Below are 20,386 nucleotides of genomic sequence, written 5' to 3'. Positions count from 1 at the left end.
ATTTGTTTTGGCTCAGCTCCGGGCACTGGGTTTGGTTTAGTCTAGACAATTCATTCCAGTGTTTGTTTTTTCCTCTCTAAATGAGTGCTCATAACTCAGTCTGGACTGATATGACTGCTTACTGAAGTGCTGGTCTGATCCGCGGAAATAAATCTTGATTTGTTTCTGCTCAGAGGGCAAAAGTTTTAACAGCATGTTTAACACGAAACCAAATAGCTTCCATAGATATTATTTAGCTTTCAGAAAGCTTTAAATGAACTTTCAGGAACAGAATTTGGGGCAGCCTTAACCGTGAAGTACTGGGGTTTTTTTTTCCTGCTGTTGTAGATGCAGACTTTCTCCTTGACACGTGCTAATGCACTTGTGCAAACAGCATCCTTTAAACGCAGGAAACAACTGAATTAACACAGACCGTTTTACAATGGACTACTTGCACTAACACTTCCGCGTTCTATGTAGTCCTGCCCCAGTGCTTCCGGTGCGGTTAAACCATGGCGACGTTCTACACTCGCTGCCTACAAGAGCTCCCAAAATTGAACATCACCGATGTTCATCGGATTTGCAGAGTGATGACTACCCCCGCCAGCAAATTAGATAAAGGATTTAAGTTATATGCTGCATCATATATACACAACTACGAAGGTAAGAAAACGTAAATTAACCGACAAAGAAACGCTAGCTAACGTCAAATGCAAACACTACGTTACTCCGCTATGTCCTTCATTTGATGTCAGTTCTCTACATTACATGTTTTCTTAAACGGTGTTTTATGTCGTCCTAAACTATAGTTGAGGTTTTCTTAACTAATGTCACTTTTGTAGTTAGACACTGTTATAATGGCGTTAGGTAGTTGGCTAACTATGGAGGTAGTTAACTACCTAATGCTACTCTTGCTAAGTGTAAAATATATATGTTTAAGACATGCTGAAATGAGTAATACAGAAATAATGCTAATGGTACTTGTATCTTTATTCAGTGTCCAATAAAGACAGGTTGTCAGGGGAGGTCGGTGTGAGAGCCCTGTGCTACAGGTCGATGAGGAAGAGTGAGGCACCACACAGACTAAGTGTAGGCAGGAAGCTGTGTAAAGTTGTTAATCCCCGTTCAGTGGGGTTCAGTTCATTTAAGCATTAGTTAAGTTCATTCCTAAAGGCCCATCAACTTGAATGTTTTCCTTGTCTCCCTGCTTTATCACTCCTAATTTGACTAGTCAGATAGTTAAATCAACGTGTGTTTGGGTGATCAGAAATATTTGACAACAAGTTAATACTGCAAATATACACAATCTAAGTTATTACAGTTATCAAGCATGGTTAAGTTGTTTTAATAGGGAGAGAAGGAAACACTAAGCATTCAGGAGGGTGTGTAACCATAACACTGAACTATGTTCCTGTTCGGCTCTTCCATGAAGATGTTACATTTTTAATTTTCGTTCTTTCTTCTTAGATTAAGCTTCTGGATTCTTAGATTAAGCTTCTGACACATAGCCAGTGCTCCTGTGTGGCAGGCGCTGTTATGTGCAATCACACAGTGGCACTGCTCTTCCAAACAGCACACTACTCACAACTCAGAGTGCCGGTTGTCCCCCCTGTGCATAGCTGCACGGAATCTGAACAGCAATGGCACAAGCCACGGACAGTGGTAATTTAAATGAGGTTAAAGTTTTTGAATTAGTCCATGTTTACATATGAACAGCAACACCATCCATAGTAAATGTGTCTTCTGTTAGGGTGTGAAGCCAGGACCCATCAACTCCATGATCTTCACTAAGCCGGTACCAAATAGAATGGCCCAGACTGGAGTACGGTAATTACATTTGTAAAATTTGGTTTCACGTGTTACAAATGTATGTTGCTATTTTTTTCATACATACATGTGTCAGAATAGGTATTAATTTACATACAACATTACACTTTCTGAAGACGGCTAACTCAGTCATGTACATATACATCCCAGTCTCTAACTTATGCACCACTGTTTTACACCTTTTAGTTTTTAGTTTAGTTGTTGTTCAGTATAATAACCTTCTCCCTTACATTATTGTCATTGATGTTTTCTTTAGGAGTGGCTTCTACAGAGGCATGGTGGGTCCGTTACCAGATCCCTGCTTGTTCAGAATAACGGAGGCATATGCAAAATTTAATATTGAGGACAGGCCACTTGTGACCACAATGAACATGAGACCTGACAAGCCCCTTGTGGAAAGTGCCTTTGGGCTGGTGCAGGAGGGCAGTGTTCTGTCATATCAGCAGCCGGTTTTGACAACCCGGTACATCACACTACACCGCGATGCACCACCAACACCGCACTTGCCTCTGGAGGGGTATGACATCTTGCCATCAGATTGTGTGTTTGTGTGCTCAGAAGAAGAGCTTCTGCATCTGAAAAGCTTGTCTGTAACTCTGGAAATGGCTCACAAAATAGAGGAAGCTACACGTGAGCAAAGCTCTTCGTCTGAGTGGCATCAGCTCCGCAGGCCCAGAGTGACTGCCTCTAGGTTTCGGGAGGTGTGTCACGTCAGAGGCCAGAGCTCGGCCGAGTCACTAGCAGAGCGTATATTGAAGGGAACAAGGCAGACAGCAGACATGAGGAGAGGAACTGAGATGGAGCCTGCAATAGCAGCAGAGTATAGTAGGCTAATGAATGTTAACTACTCACCCTGTGGTCTGGTCATTCACCCCATTGCTTGCTGCATCTCCTGATGGTGTTGTTTTTGACCCCAATGAATACCCCCAGTTTGGCTTCGTCGAATTCAAATGTCCCAATGTACAAAACTTTGACTGCAAATATGTGCAGATGGAATGTGGTACCCCTAAACTAAAAAAGAGCCACGCATATTACTGGCAAGTGCAAGGACAACTGCTCATCAGTGGGATGCAGTGGTGTGACTTTGTTGTGTGGGCACAAGAGGACTACCTAGTGCAAAGAATATACATGGATACAGATGTGCACAATGCAATCAGAGAAAAGGCAGACTATTTCTTTTTTTACATATATATGCCAAGATACCTGTGTTTGAAAAAATGAACAGTGAAAACATAGCAAAAAGAAAAACAGATCCTTCAGGCTGGCTGGAACAAAATAACTGATGTTTTATTTTCAATATATTTCATGAATTCTTTTGTTGTTACATGTTACCTTTATGTGACATCAATAAACTGTTATTTAAGCAATGGCATCAATTTAATTTTTAAAAACACACATTAAAACGTTGAATTTGTGCAGAACTTATTTACATGGTAAGTATTTAAAACTCCATGCCTAGCATACTGATATACATTTAGACAATAACACAACTGAACTGTAGAAATTGATAAATGGTATTTTTGATGTTCCAAAAGTTCAATGTCACTTATGGTTTTAAAACGATTTAGTGATTTACTTTATAATTTTGATAAACAGTTTTGTTGAATCTGAATAGTAATATAGTAATATAATTAAACAGTATTATTAACATTAAACATTTGCAATGAATTTGAATTATCAATAACTGAAACTCAACTATCAGCACTCAAGTACCAGTTCTGTAATCAAGTATTGTCAGCTGAGAAGGAAGAAATTCAACTGTAGTGGCCTCAGCTGCAGGTCATTTTCCATAAGTTACTGGCACTGGTGTCTTGGGAAAAATCCATCTTGTCTCACTTAACCCATTTTTTAACTAATGCTGTGTTCTGGTAATTTGACAGCATACATGCCACTGCAAACAGTTGGTTGATATTATAAACATGTGACATGGTAATGATGCTATCAAAAAGTTTGTTCTGTTTGATCCTCCTAATGACTCGCTCCACATGTACCCTGAGTCTGGCTATGGCCTGCGTCTCCTTAACCTGGTATGCTGGCATCTGCTTCTGCTTAGATAGAAAAGGTGGGCAGTACACTTTGCATTTACAACAATCAGTGATTAGGAAGCCCTTATCTACCATCACTGCCATGTCTTCAGTCAACTTCTCAGCAATGCCTGATTGTTTGAATAGTTCCTTGTCACTAACCGAACCAGCATACAGATTAGAGATGAATGTCACTGGACCATGTGGAGCTATGCCAACCAGGGCTCCTTCGACCATCGAGGGTTGTTGGCTCTATGAGTTGATCACTGGCAAAGTGTCTGCAGCAGACCCTGGTGTGAGAGGTGATCGTGAAATGATCCCGGCGTATGTTTACCGGCCATTGTCTTCTCAAGTCGGAATGGGTCGGAAAGGCATGAAAACTTAGTATGCCGTTAAATTTGGCTGAAGCTGAACAAAGTGGGACACAGCAATGCTCGGAGTATTTCTTCTCCTGTTTTTGAAAATATTCTGTTTTAAATACTTTCCTTTTTATACTCATTCTGAAGCGACATTAGCATAGCTACCGATAGATAAGCAAACGTACCAGAAACGCACAAGCGGTACTATTTGGAAACGGAAATACGTCACATGCCCTAGTGCAAGTAGTCTATAGCCATGTCAATTTATAGTGTGTACTCTGGATTTGACTGTTCAACAGAACATCTCAAGAATCTCATGAATTTCCGCAGAAAATGGTCAACTCTCGAGTGTCAGATCATCCTTGAATCCGTCATCAGGTGACTTTTTATTACATTTCCTGCTCTCGGCCCTCAGGAACTAGAGTCTAAAAAGGATTAAAGAGAAGAAAGCTCCACTTTGTTTTCCTTTATTGGTGTCATTCTTTCTGAACGCTGTAAAAAAGCAGGCGATGGCAGTAAAGTTCTACTTGCACCAACTCCAAGGCACCACTGTAGTTTCTCTCGGTCACTTCGACCCATTTCTCAGAACTCTCTGAGTTCTTCGGGGCATAGATTCAACACGCTGGAAACACTGCTCAGAGATTTGGTCCATGTTGACATGATGATTGAGATGGTGCAGTTAGGCGAGCCTGTGCAAATCGTAGCCTCAGTTTCCTGTTTGTAGCAGCACCTGATGTGGTTGTCTGCTTCAAGGGTCAATCACAGTTGCTCTTCTGCATGACTTTGTTGTAACAAGTAGTTATTTACTGTCTGCAGTGGCCCCTGGAGACAAAGCACATACAAACACAACAGAGGTGCTCCAGGACGCTAGGGGCAGTGTTGAGCTCGATTTGCAAAATGAGAAATCATGCAGGGGTAGAAAAGCACTATTTAAGAAATTGTCAAGTTATCATGTTTAACACTGGCCAAATGAGCCAGACATGGAATGAACCAACAGCAGATGGATGTAGGTGATATTGTATAGCAGCACACAAAAATCATACTTTTCTTCAACATTTAGTCAACAATTAACAGGAATAGTTCAACATTTAGGAAATTCTCTTGTTTGTGGTGAGAAGACAAACTTTCAAAAACTCCCGGGTGTCATTTTACAAAAACAAAAACAAAGAAATCCTTTTTTAATGTTTCTGTAGTATTTAATCCATCAGTGTGGACAAATAATCATATTTATTATCAATAATCATATTTATTAATCATATTTAATTATTTAGAAATAATTCTATGTTTACTGGTTTGCTCATTTTTCGTTAAGCTGCCAAAAATACATATATTTACTTGCATCCCTGAACAGAAAAATCTGTTTTATTGTGCAAATGTTATGCTCGACTAATTTCTCAAATTTGGGTGTAAAAATGTGAATTCAGTCACTTTTACTTCTAAACAAGCTTTCTATATTTCAATCTAAATATCATGATCACATCCAAAAATGTAAAGACTGCTCTGCATTCAGACCGTTTGCGCAAACAAAGTCTGCTCGAGTGTCAGTGAGATGCGGCCTGCAAACGCAAACATTTACCTTACCCAGCGCCTACACATTCTGCATATTCATATACCTGTTTATGAAGATTATAAAACATCTGTTCCTTCAAACGGAACACAAAAGACAGTTCTGTCGTCAGAAGATTTCATAACTACGTGTGAAAAACTGCCTCTGACCTGACCCATCAAGGAAAACTCAATAGAGAGAACCTCCTGTCCTCTCCCGTGTCCAGTGTACACCGTCTGTCAGGATGGCTGCCCACTTGAACCAAAACAATGGTGCACTTCGTCACTCCTCTTGGGATATCCTGATTTATGTTATCAGAGTTTATCCATCAAGTGGATCTTTATTTAGCGATGGGGGGAATGCAGGACCCTGCCTGTGTGTGCCCGTTCAATCCACGCTGCGCTGAAGCGGCACACCAGCCTGTTTGTTTCGCAGCGGTCATATTAAATCATCGTTCTCAGGACTCAGAGGAAGTTCACCTTTGTTCAAAGCGGGGACGTTATCTAAAATAAACTCTGACTATATCTTAAAGTATTTTTCTTAAAATTAGTCAACAGTCCTTACACAAGCATGAGAATTCATTCCGTTTACTCTTGAGCCATGTGATCAGTGTTAAAAGTGACACTGGGTGGATCCATGGATATAAATATTTAGCTTTGGCCTGAAGCCACTTACACTGTAAACATCCCAACCTGTAGAGTTATTTGTTTTCCTTTGTTTAAACCATTTTGACGTCCATATAATAGTGAGAAAAAAAAACAAGGGGATGCTTTTTTCGCCCCGATTGTCTGTATTTATGCAAGCACATCCCCTAACCTCACAGACCTGGCAGGATGCTCAGCATCACCGCCAGTCGAGCAGTGATACTTGAGTAAATAAGCAGAAGGAAGACCTCTGCCCTCCAGGTAATGATCATAATAACAGAAGTAATGAAAGTGAATTATAAGCCTCAAAAACTACGAGACTGTGTTTTGGCAGTGCTATAAGTGCGGCTCTAGATGTGTATTGTTTTGTCTGACTAGTTACAGATGCACAGGCAAAACGTGTCGACAAATGGTGGTTGGAAGTGTCAACTTTTATTTATCCCAAAGTTGGGATATTCCTCCGCTCTAATATGTGTCGGTATGTCTTCCAAAAACAATTGGCATAAAAAGGTAAGGTGTAAAAAACAAAGAGCGCACAGCTGCTTGCTGTGTAATAAGTCCAAAAATCCCAAATTGTGATCTATGGGAGAATTGTGCAAACAGCAAAAAAGAGCATTTTCAAAAGCTTTTTTTTTTTCAACTTAAACATTATCTTCCCAAACTTTTTCTTTTTTCATATTTCACAAGTGCATCTAAAAAAATACAGATCTTATGCCTAAGAGGGAGACCATAGAAATGATAGTGTATTTAAAAATGATTATTCAAAGTGGGCAGCACGGTGGCACGGTGGTTAGCACTGTTGCCGCACAGCAAGAAGGTCCTGAGTTCAATTCCACCATCAGGCCGGGGTCTTTCTGTGTGGAGTTTGCATGTTCTCCCCGTGTTTGCGTGGGTTCTCTCCGGGTACTCCGGCTTCCTCCCACCGTCCAAAGACTTGCAGCTTGTGGGGATAGGTTAATTGGATAATCCAAATTGCCACTAGGTGTGAATGTGCGAGTGAATGTGAGTGTGAATGGTTGTCTGTCCCTATGTGTTAGCCCTGCGACAGACTGGCGACCTGTCCAGGGTGTACCCCGCCTCTCGCCCTATGACAGCTGGGATAGGCTCCAGCGCCCCCTGCGACCCTGAAAAGGATAAGCGGAAGCGAATGGATGGATGGATGGATGGATATTCAAAGTGGCCACAGAATGGCAAGACTAACTTGCAGAAGGACTTTGCAGGTGGATGAAGAGATCTGGAAAACAGCCTCCAGCTACCTCTGCTAGTCTGTTCTGTGACTAGCATCAATAAGAAAATGTTGCACTGAGATGCAAAGAGGGCATATGAAAATAAACTGTTAAATTTGTATATATATACATATCGCAGCAGATGGCCCCGCCCCTCCCTGAGCCTGGTTCTGCTGGAGGTTTCTTCCTGTTAAAAGGGAGTTTTTCCTTCCCACTGTCGCCAAAGTGCTTGCTCATAGGGGGTCATATGATTGTTGGGTTTTTCTCTGTATGTATTATTTTAGGGTCTGCCTTACAATATAAAGCACCTTGAGGCGACTGCTGTTGTGATTTGGCGCTGTATAAATAAAATTGAATTAAATTGAATATATATAACATAACATATTGACAGGCTGATGAAACACATTTACACTCATTCCATGTTTTATAGTCCACTGACAGTCACAGCTGTTTCACTGTGAGTCCTCATAGTGTACCTTTACATTGCAATCAACCCTGTACAAGATTAGCTGACTGTTCAGCATGCAGTGATTTGCCATGCAGAAAATAAAACGAATATAATAATGATTTTGCTTCTGTGCCATGCAAATGTAATTAATGGTCTCAGACTCACCACGCCTGTGATAAAAGTTAGGCTCAACCACTGCTTATAGACCCAATCTGTATCTGGAAGTTCACAGGAGACTGAAATACCAATAAACGCACAAGTACATGCACCCTCCATGTTAGCAGCCAATCTCCAGCTGTATTTCTTTTATTAATCAGATATTTTTCCATAAATTCTGCTCTGCTTGTACACAACATTACCTGTCAGGAGGCTGAGAGCTGTACACTTCACAGCTGCACCAGCTTATTTCACATTTATAGAACAGCCTCAGTCGTGAACACTGGCCGGAAGTTATTAAACATTACAAGAGTCTCAGTCAGTGTGGTGGAAACCCACATCACACAGCCATGGCAAAATCAACGTCTGTAGTCCTGCAATATGAACTAATGATTTCAGCTTAGGCAATAACAGTACCCGGAGTCTCTACACGCAAGGATATATTAAAAAGTGCAGAAAAGTCAGTGTAAGGAAGTAAAATTAAAGGGCAAGCTTAAAATAATTCAAATGCACTGTTTAATTTAGAGAAACATTTAGACTGATGATCCGAAACATTCCCCCGAGGTACCATGCACATTTAGTTTTTCTCAGACACAAAACTCTCATAAAAATAACGATTGTTTTCATGTGTTAATTATTCCTTGGCAGAATTACTCATTAGCCTTCTCCCTTGTTATCTGCTAGTTGACATTTGCAGCGATTTTGGAACTTGACACTCACAAGAGGGTAAAAATAGGTGGAAGGCAAAAGATAGAAGAGAGAGTGGATATGACAGTGAGTGACTGTGAGGCTCTTTTCATGGAAAACAGGGTGGACAAACGGACATCCTTAAAGGCTGTATTTATGAGGAAAGCCTCACCTTTAGTCTCTGGAAACATAACACACAACTGTAAGAAATTCAAATGTTTGGAGTGTTTGTGTTTCTGTTATGTTCTGCTCCAAATTCACCATTTGGGAAACATCAAAAAACTGAAACGGTCACTTAAACTTTAACACATTCTGGAGCAGTTTCCCGATGAAGGCTTGTTTGTGTCTGCTGGTGTTTCTGCCCACAAACAGAGGTGATAGACTCCCAGTTTGTTTTGTCCTGTACCTGCCAGTAAGTTGCCTGTTCCTGCTGTTAACAACAAATTTATTGGCTCGGGCCATTTGCAACAACGGAAACTGCTTTACATGGCGAGGAGTAACTCTGGAACTAAACAATGGTTACTCTTGTGAAATATGGCAACAGGGTCTCACCTTTGGCTCCTTGTGCCTTCTCCCCCGGCTTATTTACGTAAGCACGTTGTGTCCTGTACCCCATCAGGAAGAGGTGTTGCAGGAAACCCAAAACTGAGGTAGGAATTAGCGCAAACTCACAACATTAGACCCCAAAAGACAGCTTATCTGATCCCAGATGGAGGTGGAAAAAAAGGGTAAACATGAGCGTGACCTGTGCACCAGAACTCACTGGGTGTAATGTTTTCACATTCATGGGGAGTTATTTATGTTGACTTATAGTCCAACCTGTTCATTGTATTTGATTCCAGCAATACTGATTATCATTAAGATGTTTTTTTGGTGCACAATAAACTTTGAAAAGCAGAAGCTAAAAATGTGATAACCCAAAGAAGAATGAAACAAGAACATTTCAGAAACATTTAAAGAAGAAATTAATGTTACCAAGATTTCTGCATGCACAATGTTTATTTTCACTAAATTAAATGACGGCCTTTTTAAAAAAAAACAATGTTTCCAAAAGACAGTTTAAAAAGTCTGAACTTTTTTTCAAGCACATTTTAAATGTTAATTTGATTGGTGAGGCTACACATGTCAGATTTAATTAAATCATTAAAATGATTGAAATATGAAAAGCTTTTCAGCTCCAGTGACAAAACAATAAAAATGCTATAAAATAGACGTGGACTTTAACTAAAAACAAACAAAATTAAATTGGAGAAAAAAAAGAAAAGAATACCCCTGAAGATCCTGCAAAAGCCTTTGATTGAAGTCCATGCACTTCCATGTCAGTATTGAAACCTTGGATACAATCACAGTAATGGAGGACACACACCCGTGGGAGAGATTCATAGATTTTGCCTGAACTATGAAATTAAACCTGTGCTTGGCTGCAGACACAGTTTTTATGCAAGTGAGAGACATCTGAAGAGAGTTCTTAGTGCAATGTTAGTTGAATCCACTAACAACCAACTGCAGTACTCTGGACAGCTTCACAGGTACCAATGAAAGTTTGGTAAATGCAGGGAAAAGTCTTTCTCTGCAGGATCTCACAAAACATCTTCATTTTTTTCCCTCCAATGTCCCTTGCAGAGCATTGAAAAGACAATGAAGTATGCTGAAAATAAAGCAGGTTACATTTGAACAGCTCATTTCATAAATGCAGTCATGGTCAAAAGAAGCAGCACGGTGGTGCGGTGATTAGCACTGTTGACTCACAGCAAGAAGGTCCTGAGTTCCACCCTTTCTGGGTGGAGTTTGCATGTCCTCCCTGAGTCTGCGTGGGTTCTCTCCGGATACTCCGGCCTTCTCCCACATTCCAAAGACATGCGGTTAGGTCAGTTAGTAAGTCTAAATTGTGGATGTAAATGCAAATGGTTGACTGTCTCCACTGGCGACGTGTCCAGGGCGTACCCTGTCTCCTGGCTCCACCCCAGAAGCTCTGCCCATTCTCAGGGCTTAAAATTAGGAGACTGCAACAAAGCAAAAACTGAGTGAAAATGCAAAAGCAATGTGTGAGAAACTTAAGAGAATAGGATCTACTGCTTATTGATTAACAGATTATGAGCATGTGTGAGCACCTCTATAAAAACAGATGTTTTGGCAGTTTGTTGGTCTGGAATATTAAGGTGTGTGTTAACACAGTGTCAAGGATGAAAGACATCAGCACTGATCTTACAATTGTAACTTAAATCTGAACAACCCAGAAGATTTCAGGAACAGTGTCCTTTGGGCAGACTACACCAAAGTAGAGATGTGTGGCCATAGTGCACAGAGCCACGCTTACTAAAAACCAAACACAGCATATCAGCACAAACACCTTGATGGCTATAAAGCATGGTGGTGAAGGGATGATGATTTGGGCTTGTTTTGCAGCTATAGGAGCTTTCACTCACTGATTCAACCATCAATTTCTCTGAATACCAAAGTATTCTAGAGTCGAATGTGGGAACGTCTTTCCAAAGACTAAAGATTCCAAGCACAGCAATAACAGAATAGCTGAAAAAGAGTCAACATGCTGCAATGGTCCAGCCAAAGTCCTTAAGAGAGTTGTACATAAACAAATGCCTGTAAAACCTCAACAAATTGAAATAATATTAAAAAAAAGAGTGAGTCTAAATTCTTCAACAATAATGTGAGACGCTGATAAAGTTATACAGTAAACAAATACTTCAAGGTATTGCATCTAATTGTGCTCATCTCAGCTTATTTAGCTTTTTTGCCTAATTTTAAGACCCGGTAAGGACTAGATCACTTTTATGTCCCTATACATAGGACCTTATATCCTGACTTCATGATGATCTGATTCTAGTAGGATGATGGGCTTGAAAGAGCAGGCAGAGATGCTTAACAATACAACCAAGCTGAGAAGGCTTGTGGTATATGACATGAGAAGAGCGAGGCAAGTCCGTGTGCATGATGTTACCTAAACTATCTTAAGGGCTTTTTGGTGGGGCTGCAGTTTTGTTTTGTTTGTTTGTTTGTTTGTTTGTTTGTTTGTTTGTTTGTTTGTTTGTTTGTTTGTTTGTTTGTTTGTTTGTTTTTTATCCAAGTATCATCATTGTTTGCCTGACTCATAATAAGGCTGCGTCCTACTCTCGATCAGTAGCAGTTTTTGGCCTGTAGAAGTTCTTCTCTGAGCATACGGGTCAACAGTAATGTGGTTACTCTGAATATGAGTAAGTATCCTTTATACTTGTCAGCTCCAGTAATACACATCCCAAACACATGTTTAAAAATTAAGCACCTTAAATTAAAAAAATAAAATAAAATAAAAAATCCGGGTGTCTTGTGAGTGCACATGAGGCTATATCAGCCAGCGTCACCTCTTCCTGACCTCACTCAGCACCATCATTCATCAACAGAGACGTAAAACTTGAGTCTAATGATTCCACATCCTCTCCTGTCTCCTGCTGACGCTGCTTCTCCCTTCCCACTCGCACTTGTGACCTCTGACATAAGAACCATATCTTTTTCATGCTCATCAGTAAATCTGTTGTGTAACAACGTCATTGTTGCACAACAGGTCGCTGTCTGTGGATCTTGGAAAAGAAAAGAAAAAAACAGTTGAGGGGGAGCGAGACAGATGCCAGGTTAGCATAGATACCATGTGTGAACCCTGTGGACACAGTTTGATTATAACTTTGTATGTTTCTTGTGTCCAGTCAGCAGAATGATGTTAAGTTAAATATGTTCAACAGTTCTTGACTCCATACCTATAAATCTTATGTCATAACCTCAGCAATTCTAACTAATGATTATTCTAAAGCATATATTAAATATCAGTGAATCATGAAACATCATTGTCATTAAGTTTAAACTGATTTGTCCACATATTGTTATATATCTTTTAACAGCCATACACTGTTAGAAAAAACATCTTAAAAAAACAGTAATATTCCGGCAGCTGGGGCACCAAAATAATACCGTAAAATAACAGAAAATAACTTACTCATAAAAATATGGTTATTTCCAGTAATGAAAATACAATTTGTTGCCCTAATTTTACATGGGATTTTGCCTTTTTCAAGTGCTTTTAAACATTAAATTAGGAACAATTTAATGTGATTAAACAATGAAATTACCTATAAACAAGGTCAATGAATGCGGCAATATGAATAATAATACTTAAATGCACAGAAATATACAGTTAACTTAAATAATAACAGATTGCATTCATATAGCGCTCTTTGAGACCCTCAAAGCGCTTTACAATTCCTCTTTATAATTCCCGTCTGGCCATCACCAGTAGGTGAAGTGTCTTGCCCAAGGACACAACGACCGAGAGTGTCCGAGCTGGGGCTCGAACCGGCAACCTTCGGATTACAAGGCGAACTGCCAACTCTTGAGCCACGATCACCCTAAATAATGAAAATGATAATAATTATTTGATGTAAAAAAAGTTTATGAGAATTATTTTATATATTTTTCCATAGCATTACATTTGAATTTAACAGTTCAATCTTTCAAATAACGAACAAATATTTGTGAAATCATGATGCATTTGTGAAAGTATTTTAACAATCTAAGACAGATACATTTAAAAAACAAGAAAATTATGTTTTATTACATTACAGTGATTTTACGTTAATTTACATTTGAAATGTGAAATCACAGTCTATTGATGTGAATTTAATGATATTCTAGAAGAACAGTACAAAACTGTAAAATACACAGTAAAATACTTTTATATTAGGATTTTTTTTACAGTGTATCATATCATGCTATTGGCAACAACATTAGCTACACATTGTCTCCCTCTGGTGGCTATTGCAAAGCATCGCCTGACCAAACTAGAAGACTTCACAAAGCTGATGTGACTTTTTTTTTTTTAATCTATGGCACATTTTGAACATGGAGACATTTCAAGTTTAAGACAGCTGGACAAACTCTGGAAACATTTCTAAAGTACCTCACACATCTTTTTATTCATGATGCTCTGTAAGAAAAACAGTTTTCATGTTGGATTATATTGGGGATCGTATGCATCACTATTGATATAGCTGTGATGGACTAATATCAAACAGTAATATCTGTCATCAGTCCAAATGAGCCTGTGAACTTAATGGTCTTTACAGAGGTCATAGCTGTGCTATTCTGTGCCATCTGCATTCCCAGGACTGGGCGATCTGGATATCATTCCATGATGAGTCAAGCACTCTATAGTGTTTATCTAAATGTATTCTTTCCTTCAATGTGAGTGAGTATATTGGGTATACCTAATGGATTTACACAATTCATCTTGAATTTTAGCCAAGCTAGTGGCAAAGCTCTGAGGATGCCAAGCTTGTTCCACCAGTCATCTGTCCACACTTGGCTTGACTCTCTTGTAATTTTGTATAAACAGTCAAAGTTCCCCCAGATTATTCATTCTAGAGACGTCTATAATCCCCTCACTTTTCCTGCAGTGTCATGAGATTTTGTGATTTTGAGTCAAACACATTTAGGCTCAGAATTTCCTGGATAATTGTAGTACTTTTGCTTCTCTGCACCACCAAACGTATTTTTAATCAATCAGTCAATATGTGATTGAAGTGCAGACTTTCAGCCTTAATTCAAAGGATGGTACAAAAACAAGTGTTAACTGTTAATTACTGACATTTTCATACATAATCCCCTATTTTGAGAGATTCAAAAGTGATGGGAGAACTGATTTACAAGCACTTTGATGGACAGGTAAGACCAGTTCCCTTGTTATTTCTTGACAATTAAAATAACTAGTCCCTAAAGCATTCATTCTAGTGACATTTATCTAAGCCTCCTAATAACATAATATCTGACGCATCGAATTTGAATTTTATAGCTTTGAACTGTAATTTTAATTATGAAGCCCAAGGAGATGCCAGTGCAAGCCCAGGAGACCACCATTAAGAAAAATACAATCTGAGAGACAGCAAAAACTTTCAGAGTGGTCAAATCAAAAATTGTGAACATTCTTAAAAAGAAAGAATGCTTTGGCCAGACCAGCAATACCAAACGGATGGAAGCCTACAAAAGGCAAATAAAGGACATGAAAACAGAATTATTTCCATGGTGAACTCCACAATATTTAACCAAGCCAAGCTGAAAACCACTGGTTACACTCAAGAACAGGAAGAGCAGATTAGAGTTCAACAGAAAACTTTGCAGAAAGCATCTGCACAGTTCTGAAAACAAATTCTTTGTACCGATGAAATCCAGATGAACTGGTAATGATAAAAAGTCATGATTGAAGCAGAGAAACAGCTCATGTTTGACCATGTTCAACCGCTCATCTGTCAGATACGGTAGAGGCAGTGTTATAGCATGTATGGCTGCCAGTGGAGTTGGGTCACTGGTGTTTATTGATGATGTTACTGTGAATAGAAGGAGTATGAACGCTGAAGTGAGACTTGCTTTCTGTGCAGATTCAATCAGCTACTGTAAAAACAGGTCAGGCACTAATTAACAGCACAAACAGATAATTACTTAAAGCACACTGCAAAAGTAATCTAAGAGTTTTTTAAGGAAACAAATGGGATATTTTTAAATGGTCAAGTCAGTCACCTGATCTCAACTCAGTAGAACAAAATAACGAAATAGGCTGCTATGTATAAATGGATATATTAGTTAATGTAAAGTTTTGTTAAACTCCTTGTATTAAAGCTGAAAGCCTGCACTTTTCATTTTTTCTGATTGTTTGATTCACTGTTGCAGTGTACAGATGCAAAATTACAACTCATGGTGAGTACCATGAAACTTGATGAAAACATGATGACTTGTGATACTGTCTGTTAGTCCTTACTTCATGTGGTACCTATACCAGGATAGCTTCAGCCTATCCCAGCTACCATAGAGTGAGAGGCAAGACAGCGATCTAAACACAACAACTTGTAGTTTGTTTTCCCCAGAAACAAAGAAATTATAATTTAAAAACTGAATTTTAGAGTGAAATAAGTCCCATTTAACCACAAATTCTTGCAGGGCTTTATTCTATGCACTTTATCAACTCTGTCTACATCACCATGGAGTTTAGAATCACCAGTTTAACCTAACATGCATGTCTTTGGATTATATAAAAGTTTGTTCTATTGTTCAGGTGACAAAACTGACTAAATTAAGCAGGTTTCTTAGAGGGGAAGTTGTTTATAACATTTTATGATTATGAACATGTGTAATTTAGTTTGTTCAACTTAATATAATAGAATATATAATAACTTCTTTTACTCTGACCTAATATTAAGTGACTGTCCTGACATTAAATCAAGCTAAAGTTAGTTATCATGGGTAAAGTATAAAAAAAAAATGAATATTTTAATTAAAGTGCTACATTAATAATAAGATGTGAAAATGGTGTTTGTTAGGACACTATCCTGCTATCTGTTTTTATGTTTTATTATCTTTTTATGGCACTAACACAGCGTGCAGTGACAGTTAACATTTAAAAAAAATATATATATATATATATATATATATATATATATATATACCTATATATATATATATATATATATATATATATATATATATATATATATATATATATATATATATATACCTATATATATATATATATATATATATATAGGTATATATATATATATATATATATATATATATATATATATATATATATATATATATATATATATATATATATATATACCTATATATATATATATATATATATATATATATATATATATATATACCTATATATACCTATATATACCTATACCTACAGGGTGGGCCATTTATATGGATACAGCGTAATAACATGGGAATGGTTGGTGATATTAAAGTCCTGTTTGTGGCACATTAGTATATGTGAGGGGGCAAACTCCTTAAGATGGGTGGTGACCATGGAATTTGCAGAATGGGCAAAACGAAAAAATTGGAACAGGACCCTCAGTTCACGCAGAAGATTTTGTTCAGTGATGAGGCAAACTTTTATGTGAATGGTGAAGTTAACAAACAAAACCACCGCTCTTGGTCTGACACTAACCCACATTGGACGGATCCCTCCAAGACAGTTGGAACAGCAAAAGTGATGGTTTGGTGTGGCATATGGGGTAGAATGATAGTGGGTCCATTCTTCATCAATGGAAACCTCAAGGCCACTGGATATTTGAAACTGCTACATGATGATGTGTTTCCCTCTTTGTGCACTGAAGCTGGCACGTTCCCTGAGTTTTTCCAGCAAGATGGTGCACCACCTCATTATGGGTGCCAGGTCTGAGCATTCCTAGATGAACAGTTTCCTGGAAAGTGGATTGGTCGTCGTGGGCCAGTTGAATGGCCCCCAAGGTCTCCCGATCTGACCCCCATAGACTTTTATCTTTGGGGTCATCTGAAGGCAGTTGTCTATGGTGTGAAGATGCGAGATGTGCAGCACCTGAAACTACGGATACTGGATGCCTGTGCTGGCATTTCTCCTGCGGTGTTGCTATGAGTGTGTGAAGAGTGGGAGAAGAGGGTTGCATTGACAATCCAACACAATGGGCAGCACATTGAACACATTTTATAAGTGTTCAGAAACTTGTAAATAACTCATGAAAGAATAAAGTTACGTTGAAACCAAGCACACCATTGTTTTTCTTGTGACATTACCAATAAGTTTGATGCGTCACATGGCCCTCTTCCTATTGAAAAAACAAAAGTTGTATCCAAGATGGCCGACTTCTAAATGGTCACCATGGTCACCACCCATCTTGAGGAGTTTGCCCCTCACATATACTAATGTGCCACAGACAGGACTTTAATATCACCAACCATTCCCATGTTATTACGGTGTATCCATATAAATGGCCCACCCTGTAGATTGTTTCAAGCAAAACATGCAGCGCAGCACAGACTGGATTTATTTTGTGTGCAGGTTCCCAAAAAGACACAGATTGAAAGAGCCACTGAGGAAAGGAGACTGAATGATTTGTCTGGAGCTCTCGTTTAAGCTAAACTTTGACAGGACTGGACCATAAAGCCATTTAAATGATGGATTAATACTGCCTGTTGCTCAGTTATAAATTGGGAAGAACTGTAATGTTTATTTTAAACATTACACTAAAGAACCATTATGATTACTATCAACATAATATAAGCATTTTTTAATATTTAAAAAGAAAAACAATGCTTGAAATTTGTTTGAAAATTCAGTGAGTGAGTTATAATAATTTTAATTACACATTTCTGCCTCTCTAGATTAGCATGCATTACAAGGCTCTGTAACAACATGGTGGCTGCATTGACATAATTCCAGTGACCAGTGTAGCATCTACATGTGTACATGGGCCAGTGTTAGTATGCTAACATACTAATCTTAGATGGCACAACACACAAACATTAGACATTAGACTGATCAGCATTTCAGCATTTTCACTGTTAGCATGCTGACATTAGCACTGAGTTCCAAGCAGTCTTGTGTCCAATTACAGTCTCATACAGGTCCTAGCACAGCGGTTAGGTGTTCACATTCTTAAATCAGTGTAGTCCACAGTAACATTTACCTTTTAATTTAACAATGAGCTCCTATCGCTGTGAATCAAGTTCAAAGAAAGTAGAGGGAAACTGATGCCAGAAGTGGCAGATTCACAGACAAAATTTTCAAAGCTCATTTAAGTGCTTCAGTCTGATATTTTATAACGATATGACTGCACAGATAGAAAAAACTGATTATCTAGTACATTTTTCTCCTTTGCATCGCTCCATCTTAAATGAATTTACACCTGGAGAAACCAGCAGCACTTGTTCAACACTGACATTTTTCCCTAAAGTTTAAACCTAATGCAATGCTGCATGAAGACCCAAAGATTGATTCATTACTGGCTTTCAGTCTACTTTTCAGAATGTTAATGATATCGTGTACAGCAGAGGATGAAATCCCTAAATTCTTAGCAATTGTCAGACTATTGAGCTATTTACTTATGAACCAGCAAGGACTGCTGGTGATGCTGGAATCTGGTTTTGTTGTAGCAACTTCACATATTATCACTGAGAAAATATATACTTTGTACTCATTTACATTTTACAAACCTGAGCGCTGTGATGGAAGTATGAACTGGAGGACAGTTCTCCTAGAAGACAGCAGACAGGAGGGCTATGAAAACATGATGGATGACAGATTACTGTCTCTGTTGGAAGTCTGGGGAGAGTGTGTAAGAAGTCATCTTGTGAAAGTAGCCTACTATTAGGAAGATCGCAGTGTAGTTGTAGGAGGGTCAGTGGAAACGACATAAATTGGTTTCTCAGGAATGGCTATATGCTTAACAAAAATAGGGCAAGCACAATTTAATTAAAGTCTGGATGGCACCTTTAACAGGGGCCTTCATTCTTAGAAACATAAGATAAGCCATCAGGCATGAGCCACACAAAAAACAACTTGACAGATGTGTAATAAAGCATCTGAGGTGGAGGAAATAGAGGGCAAAGCCTTGTGTTTCAGAAAACCTGATTTTGCCTCACACTTAAATAAAGCTGGAATTTGAGTAACGACAAGGAGATCGTTTGAATGACAACGGATGCAAAAGTTACTTATTATAGAGTTCTTTGGTGAGTACAGAAAAGGCATCTCTACCTAAGCAAATAACAGAATGCCATTAAAGCACAGCAAAAGAGACAATCAGGCTAACTAGCCATAGCTTCTTAATTCCTAGTTTTAGGGAGCTGTAGACATGCACATGTGCATCTTTTACTAAGTGCAAGACAAAACAGACAGATAGATAAGGCATCAGTCACAGTACCTCTGCACAGGTCGTAGTGTCATGACTGTGTGTTGGTGTGTTCCACAAACCCAGTGTGGACCATAGAATAGACATTAAACATTGCTGCTTTGTGAACTTCTTTTTTTAAAGCCTTGAGTGGAGCATCGTCGTTATATTCCATATGTTTTGAAACAGTGTGTCGTGAGCAAGTGTTAAACTGAGGCACTCTGTTCACACAGCAGGCAAAATGTATTCTTCTTTATCATCCTTCTGGAAATTAATGGAGGCAATAATTTACAAAATAAACATCATACTGTATTCAGTAAGAACTGAAACCAGCAACTGAGACCAAAAAACTAGTCAGAAAAGCTTTGACTGAGGTGATAGATGAAGGGAGCTGAGGGCCATTTAATCACAGACTTCTATATAGTCAGACATGTTCTGCAACCATAAATGTCACCTCCTGCTGGCCATCAGACAGAATGCAAAGCATGTATATGTGTGTGTGTGTGCAGACACTCACATATACACACGTGCTCATATGAAGCCAGTAGCCTAGAGGGAACCAGGAAGCACCTCACTGACAATGTGAAGAATAAAGTATCATTATTCCAGAGTTGATGAGTGGATATGAAGTAGCTTGGCACTTTTATTTCTGGATCCCTAAAATGTTTAGAATGTGTAATTTTAGGAGTGTTGTGTAGAGGTTTATTGGGGGGGGGGGGGGACAACATTTGCCTGGTTACAATTTCAAAACAGTTTTCCACCCATTATGTTAAGTTTCAGGGGATTTCATTACATTATA

General features: G+C 38.7%; 1 long non-coding RNA gene across 1 annotated transcript; it reads left to right on the top strand.

Moving 5' to 3' along the window:
* Nucleotides 1-450: 450 nt before the first annotated feature.
* LOC308387300 lies at nt 451-4,046 on the top strand. Its single transcript, XR_013969919.1, has 4 exons — nt 451-642; nt 1,447-1,641; nt 1,730-1,806; nt 2,063-4,046. It is a non-coding gene; the product is annotated as an uncharacterized lncRNA (long non-coding RNA).
* Nucleotides 4,047-20,386: the final 16,340 nt, after the last annotated feature.

The sequence above is a fragment of the Rhamphochromis sp. 'chilingali' genome (assembly GCF_963969265.1).
Source record: "Rhamphochromis sp. 'chilingali' genome assembly, chromosome: 19".
Classification (NCBI taxonomy): domain Eukaryota; kingdom Metazoa; phylum Chordata; class Actinopteri; order Cichliformes; family Cichlidae; genus Rhamphochromis; species Rhamphochromis sp. 'chilingali'.
Note: the sequence above shows the minus strand (reverse complement) of the source record. Positions and strands in the feature narration are given on the sequence as shown.